We start from the raw sequence: 8,259 nt of genomic DNA, 5'->3' as shown, positions 1-8,259 counted from the left end.
GAGAGATGATGTTTTTAAGTGGATGGTTGTTTGTTTTTTTATTCTGGTTTAATGATTGTAAGTAATAATACACAATGCATAAAAGATTGCATTTAATTACATTTTAATTATTAATAATCAGAATGAGAGAATACACAAATCCATCAATATAAACATTTCATTTCTTGCATTGATTTCATTTCTTATATTGATGTGATGATTGTATATTAAGAAAAATTAGAAGCCCATATCATACTCGATAGAACTATTACAATAACATTTATAAAATATTATCAAAATTGAAATTTTACATTCATTTGTCAAACAATATTTGAGGAAAAATTACACTTAGTTAACCATTTATGTGTTAATAAGAACTCTTGAACAACATTTATAAGATAGTGTCGAAATTGAATTTAGCTATAATGTGTAAATAGGTTTTAAAAATTTGTCAAATAAAATTTCAAGTTTTTTTGATTTAGTTGACCATTTATGCAGTGGTAATAACTCTCCATTTTCAGTATTATCAAGAAGAGCCTAATCTTTAATTGTTATGTTGGATTTTACAACATACAATGCAGGTATTCCATAATGTGTGTAATAACCTGAATGATGACATGGCCTGATGCATCGAGAGTCTGATTGAATAATTGAACTTAAAAGTAGCAAACAACAAAACCTCAAGCGGCTTTGTGTGATAACTAATTTGCAATTGTCCCGTTAGGAATTTCATAAACTTGATATTGAGTTCATTAGATAGGTTGTTCTTTATGATGGTTATTGTTGGCTTAATAGTGACTTTTTAGATACATCCAACATGGTAAAAGTCTTGAAGCTCATGGTATATAGAGCAATTGACTAGTCACAAATTTGTAATCTCAATTTGTCGAGTATTAAATCTTGTAGCTAAGTTCATTTTTACCTTGGATTCATAGAGGAAGTTAAAGTATAGGGCATAATTATCAAATTTCCTTTGGTTCTTGGTCTATTATTATTAATTATGTTGACCATCTTTTCTCTCAACCAATGGCAAACATTCAATTCCTCTATATGAACGATGGCAGTGTATGGAAGTTTGCAGTCACCTGCATGAAAATTATTATTAGCTTTTATAGTAATAATAAATAGCAATTAGCTTTTATGGTAATAATAAATAGCAAAAGATAATATTTTTTAGACTGATTAGGAGATTGTATATATGATTCTAAATTTTGAGCAAATATATGTTATCAAAGAAAATCAAAATATAGTAAAAATCCAAGTGTAGGAATAGTTTAGTTAATTAGATAAAATTATAGAAATTTGCTTGATATAAATTGAATGTATAAAGTTTAACAAGATAGAATAGAACAACATATATGTAGAGTTTCACTTTATTATAACAACAAAATAAAAATGATGCAAAGATGTTAGCAATTATTATTATGGTGAAAAATCACATATTTATTCATGATAATTTATTTCATATTATTTTTATTTATTTATTTATGTATAGTATTGAGATTACTTCTATTTGGTGGAATTGACTTCGAGAAAAACAAAAACGAAAAAAAAAACAAAAACATTTTCTATATACTGCTCAACATTTTTTTTAATTTTTTAATTTATGAATGTTCCATTTTCTATGTAATGCTCAACATTTTTTTTAATTTTTTAATTTATGGATGTTCTCTCATTTGAGTGTGTGTATTTGGAGTTTTACAGTGAGTTATATCACTATGCAAGGTATTAATAGCCTTGTGGAAGTAAGAAGTGTCTTCAAATCTAGTCTATTTATAATATACTATATTTTGTAACTGTTCTAATAAAATGATGCTTCATGAGGATTTTTATCTAAAAGGGTTTTCTCCATGAATATCTTGTGTAATGTGTATAATTTATGCATGTATAATTCTCATTTCATTTGTATTATATTTTGTTTATAATGACTAGTGTCTTAAGATCATAAATTTCTAATATAGTACTCGAGCCAATTAGGTTATGCTAATCATTTACTATTTATGAATTCAAATTATTGACTAAAGCACTTGTATCATATGTTGGACTAAGTTTACTCTAATACTTTTAAAGATTTGTGAAAAATGTAGATTCATTTGAGAAAGCCCAAAATCCATTTTTTAGGTAGCTATATGTCATTGGGTAAGTATATATGATTTATTCCAACAAGATTCAATTTCATTTTAGAGATTTCCAAGTCCATATGCCAAAAAATGATAATGTATGATGTTTATTTATTTATTTTTGTATCATATTTCATAATCTAATTGACTCTAAATTATTCTATTATGATAGAATCTCAAGTTTTTATAAGAAAATTAAAATCTTTCTAGAACCTTGATTTTTTTAAAATGAAAGAATTTGAAATTCCAATAAAATTGACTCATCCTATCCAATTTTAGTACCAAATTATCCATTTTTATGGTATTTCGCAAGCGACGCTAACCAATCCTCATATACCCCCTATCCTTGAGGTTCCAAAAGAGTTGCACCATATTCTTGGATCTTGTGCAATACTTGATTTTTTATTTCAATATGTATTGTCTTGTGCTTAGTAGAACTATGCAATAATTGATTATGTATATTATAATATATTTAGGTATCTTCATTACATTATATTCAACAATAAAACTCATTTTAACTCACAAAATCCTCTCCTTCAATATATAAAAATTAAAATGTAAGGTGTAATTCAAATGAGCCACTTCGATTCATGTTGAATTATATACACCATTTTCAAAACATAGAAAGTCTTTTTGTTTATCATATCCATGAACATATAAAAAAATTGATATTGGAATATAAATAAAGATAAAAACCAATTTATTTACTTAATTTGTAACAAAATTTTAGCTTATATTTTGTTACCGTATTACTTCACTAGTCCAAATACTTTTGTCCTTAAAATATATTGTCCCGTTGCTTCCCTCATGAATTTGATATGATCAACTTCATACCTTTCTCTTTAGTAATGACAAATGTTTTGTTAGCTAGTTTGGAAGTTTGATTGTCACAATCCAAATATCGTGTTCTTTGGTGAAATTCATATAATACTTGGTACCCATGTTACAAAAAGCGCCAAACCACACAAATACGATGGTGTTAGATATGAATGAGCTACATTATCTAGTGTTGTCTTGTTAATACACTTTGTGCTATGAAATTTTCAAAGATATTTTTTGCATTGTTAAAATGGCAAAGTTGAATTTTTGTAGCGATTCTTGCCTTTATTGTCCATGTTGAAATTTGCAACACAAGCACTTGCAAGATCAAACGACAAACAAAAATACCTTCCACAAATGAGAGTTGCACAAATGAATGCTATATTATTAAAAAAAAATAGTACAAAATGAATTACAATTGTACAATAAGGTGCTTATAAAAACACTAAGATAAATTTAGGAGAACTAAATTGCAAGCATGACAAGCTAACAAAAGCTAAGTGAACTTAAGCAAAAAAGCATAACTAGTTGTAAAAAAAAAACTAATAGTTAAAATGTTCTAACAACCCCCCTTAAGTGAAACTTAGGGTGAGTTAAAGAAAAACTCTAAATACATGATGCAGTTATGGGTCCTGGCAACAAAAGGTCTGATTAGGTACCCATGTACAAACCAATGGAGTCTCTCTAAGTAGTAAAAAGGAGAAAAACCACGTGGGAAAAAACCCCTTTCCAAAAGCGAGAGATGCAATGCATGAAAAAATACGAACTACAAAAAGAATGAAGGACTAAGAAGCCTACAAGAAAATATTCCAAAAGAATAGGAAAATGAAGAACACCCTCAAAGCACAAAGATGCCTTAAGTTGTGAAAACCCTTTAGCAACAATACAAGCCTTATACTTATCAATGGAAACATCCACAATATACTTGATATGATACACCCACTTGCATCACACCAAATTTCTTCCCTTAGGAAGAGGAACAATATCCCAAGTGCGATACTTCATTAGTGAATAATACTCCTTTACCATATCCATATCCCACTCTGGAATACCTATCACATTTGAAAACTTCCGAGGATCTACAAAAATAGCTTGACTCACAAGATGGACCCCAAAAATCTAAGAATGAGTGTGACGATAATCTGAAGGGTCACCTGCCCAATCTCCAATTGTATCAATAGTACTATGGGCCCACTTAGGAAGTGGTGGAGCAAGTGGTGGGGGATGAACTGGAACAACTTACTCATCCTTAGAAGGAAAAGAATCCTCAAGAGGTGAAGAAGGAAGAGTAGGAAATGATAAAGAAGATGGTGATGGAGAGTCCATTAGAGGATAACACACATCAAACTAGACATCTTGTTGAAACAAGATCTCTTTGAAACAAGATCAAATAACCTATACACTTTAGAATCCTCATAGTAGCCAACAAAGATCAATGGTTGACTCTTCCTCTCCATGGCTTTCCTCTGTGCATCTTGAGTGAATGCCCAAGCCGCACTCCCAAAAAATCTAAATGAAGGCACATCATGCTTGACATGGGACCAAGCCTTCTCAAGAGTCAACTATCGCAATGCCTTGAGAGGCATTTGATTCTAAATGTAATTAGCATAATTTAGTGCCTTAGTCCAAAAAGCTGAATCCATATCCTGAGATTGAATCATGCAATTAGCCATCTCCCGAAGTGTTTTGTTCTTCCTCTTGACAACACCATTTTGCTAAGGGGTATAAGGAACTATAAGATGATGAATGAAGCCATGCTTAACGCAAAAGTCTCAAAATGCCTGATTGTCATACTCCCCACCATTATCTGTCCATATTCATCTGATAGAAAGACCAGACTACTTCTCCACAAATAGCTTGTACCTCCTAAAGAAATTAAAGACATCACTTTTGTACTTATGAAAGTACACCCATGTACACCCGAAGAAGTCATCAACGAATGTGAGCACATCCCTGGCCCTTGAAAAAGATGGAGTCGGAAAGAACATGAGGTTGCTATGAACTAACTACAAGGATGACTTAGCACGATGGGATCTACCTAAAGGAAAAGAATCTTTGTGATGCTTACCAAGCACACAACCTCAACAAACACCATCGGTGCAAGAAATCTGACATAGGCAAAATACCAAAGATTGAGTGCTCATTTGCTATAGATACTTGTAGTTGACATGACCAAAACATTCATGCCAAAGCTTACTCATCCAATCTGCATGAGCTATGAAGGAAGAACCAACAAGACCTCGACTCTCAAAACCATCAAAGCAATATAACTAAGATGCAAGATCAACACTCTTAGTAGTTGTAACAACATCAGAATCATGTAGATCTCTGATAATCACATGTGGTGTGAACTCAACTATCTTCCCTATCTCAGAATGACAAATCTAAAACATAGAGAGAATTCTTGGAGATGTCAGGAACAACAAGAATATCCTAAAAACGATCATCCTCAAGCTTAATAAGGCTTGAACCAACAATTGAAAAATGAGTAGAATCCCCCACTGTAATCTGTGTAGTGCTACTATTTGAAAGAGAATTAACGAGATATTGATACTGTGTCATATGGTGAAAAGAACAAGAATCAAGTATCCAAGTAGCATATGAAGACAAGGCTTGTGCAAAAAGAGCTTGATCTTTGCCTGTGTGTAAGGAAGAAGACTTAGGAGCTGAAATGTGGTGCTATTGCATGACTGTCTCTAAGGCCTCTATTCTCTTCCAATATTTGGTGACATGATGTCCCTCCTTGTCATAAAAACGGCAAGGTTTACTAGACTTCTTCTTCGTCTTGGAGGAAGGCTCACCAAACTTAGAAGAATTAGTTGGTGGCAGAGTGGATTTTGACTTTTGATTTGATTGTTGAGGAGGCTTGGAGGGACTCTCACTTCTCAATGAATAAGGTATCTTAGATTTTGGCTTCTTCTCTTATTTTCCCTTAGAGGGCCGTGCAACCAAGGATTGAGAAGAGGAACTAGAAATTGAATCTCGATGAGACAACAAAGCCCGCTCCCATGTCAACCACTCATAAAGGACCTCAAAAGAGGGAAAAGTTAAGGCATCTCCCATAGCATCCATGGAGGCATAAAATGTAGAAGCAAAGACTTGAATAAGCCCTTGAAGCTTAGCCAAAATCAATTAGACACACTCTTAGTCAGATTTCCCCTTTTCACAACTTTTGAACAAATATCTGAATGATTTAAACTTATCCAAAAAGTCCTCAATAGTAGAAAAAGAATCAGGTACCAATGTAGTCAACTCCAACTCCAATTGTATTTTTTTGAACTCATTAACTATCCCAGTAAAATCCTTGAACTTAGTCCACATGGCCCGAGGAGTAGTGCAAGACTCAAGGTGAAACATGAGACTATCTTACATATCTATGGTAATCAATCCCATAACATCACACATCTCGTTTCTATGTTGAAAATACTCAAATGGATGCTCGAAGGTGGGTTGGGTCTCATCCAACGTAGACCACAAACCTCTAGACACGAGCAATCTGGTCATCTGATCCTGCCATGTGTGATAGTTATGGGGTGTGAGATGAACAATAGAGTCTACCATAGGGTTGAGGTGTGACGAGGATTTGAAAAAGACAAATTGACTCCCCCACAACAAGAAAACACATACGCTAGTAGAATCATAATGAAGATAAAGTGTGAAATCAAGAAATTACTACATTTGAGAACCTAAAAATATTTGAAAAAGATACTTGTAGATATAAGACTATATGTGAAATTCAAAAAATGGAATCCATTTGCCCAAGTTATGGCCTTGAAAATGTGAAAAAGAAGTTTGACTTTGGAGTAGAATCTGACAAAACCACCACCATGAGGAGATTGGGCTAGAACTAGCTTTTTGATGATATGCGAAAGTTGAAAAATGGACGCCATGTGAGCAAGTTATGACAAAAAAACCGAAGGTAGGTATTTAGGGATTAGAGAGGTCAAATTGGTCAAAGGGTTGACCAATTGCTAACATGGCATTGAATTTTGACAAAATGATAGTCAATCATGAGGTTTTTCGATGCTACAAACACAATGGTGATGCCCATTTTGCTCTAAAAATGATAATAAATTTTACCATCACCAGATCCGAAAAAACCAAATTTGTGACCCTATAATGCTTCTGAACAAAGAAAACCTCAAAGCTTGAGGAGGCATTTACCAAATTTGCACTCTAAAATCATGTTGAATTTTGCAACACAAGCACCGACGAGATCAAATGATAAACACAAATATTTTCCACAAAAAAGAGCTACACAAATAAATGCTATATTATTCAAAAGCAAAGAATGCATAATGATTTACAATTGTACACTGAGGTGCTTATAAAGAAAGCATTGAGCTAAATTTAGGATAACTAAAGTGCAAGCATGAGGAGCTAAAAAAAGCTCAACTCTAGCTAAACTAGATGCACAAAATTTAAATTAGAAGCAAACACTCCTAAGTGAACTTAAGCAAAAAAACATAACTAGTTGTAAAAAAAAAACTAATAGCTAAAATGCTCTAACAGTCCATTTGTTTTAGTACGGATTTAATGCTTTAGTAGGAATGATTCTTGTAGTAGCTTCATTTCTTGTAACAATCAACAATCATATGAATTGTTGATAGGATTTATCTTTGCATCATCATAATAAGAAGAAAATTGCATTTAATAGAAAAAATTGGCTTTATGAAGAAAGTTTATAATCCCTATAGACTATGAAAAAGAAAAAATCAAATGCCAAAGAATTTCGATTTTGTAAAACTCTAGAAAGCAAAGAGAATGAAAATTGACAAAATTAGATTAATGTAAAAGATTTTATGAGCTATAAGAGCCGCTCTAGAAACTAATATTTTGAAGATTCCTATAAACATTTAACCAACTTATAAAATGACCAAGGGATACTAATTCCTCATTCATTTAGTTATATTATTAGTTCCAGCTTTTGGCAGGATACTATTGCATTCATTGATTTTTTTTTTATCAATTATTTTAATCAATGAATGCAAAGAATTAAAAAATTTCATTAGGAATTCTGTAGTTTAAATTTAATTTTTATAAAAAGATCATTTTTTTGTATTTCTATTGGTTTGTGTGGGTGAAAAAATCAATTTTCCCCTAAAAATATAGATTATTATGCATGGAATACATCATTTATTGCTATCACTGTCACATTAGTACATAACTGTTTGTGCGCTATCAAATCAATCGGCCAATGTAATTTTTTTATTTTATGTTTGTACCATGGAACCCACTTAAGTTGACCTTTTTCATCGTGTTATTTCCACATTTCCATTTGGACGAAGTCCGTTACCGCAACCTCCGTTTTCACATTAATAGGTACTGTTCCTTCTTATAT

The sequence above is a fragment of the Cryptomeria japonica genome, chromosome 3 (assembly GCF_030272615.1).
Source record: "Cryptomeria japonica chromosome 3, Sugi_1.0, whole genome shotgun sequence".
Classification (NCBI taxonomy): Eukaryota; Viridiplantae; Streptophyta; class Pinopsida; order Cupressales; family Cupressaceae; genus Cryptomeria; species Cryptomeria japonica.
Note: the sequence above shows the minus strand (reverse complement) of the source record.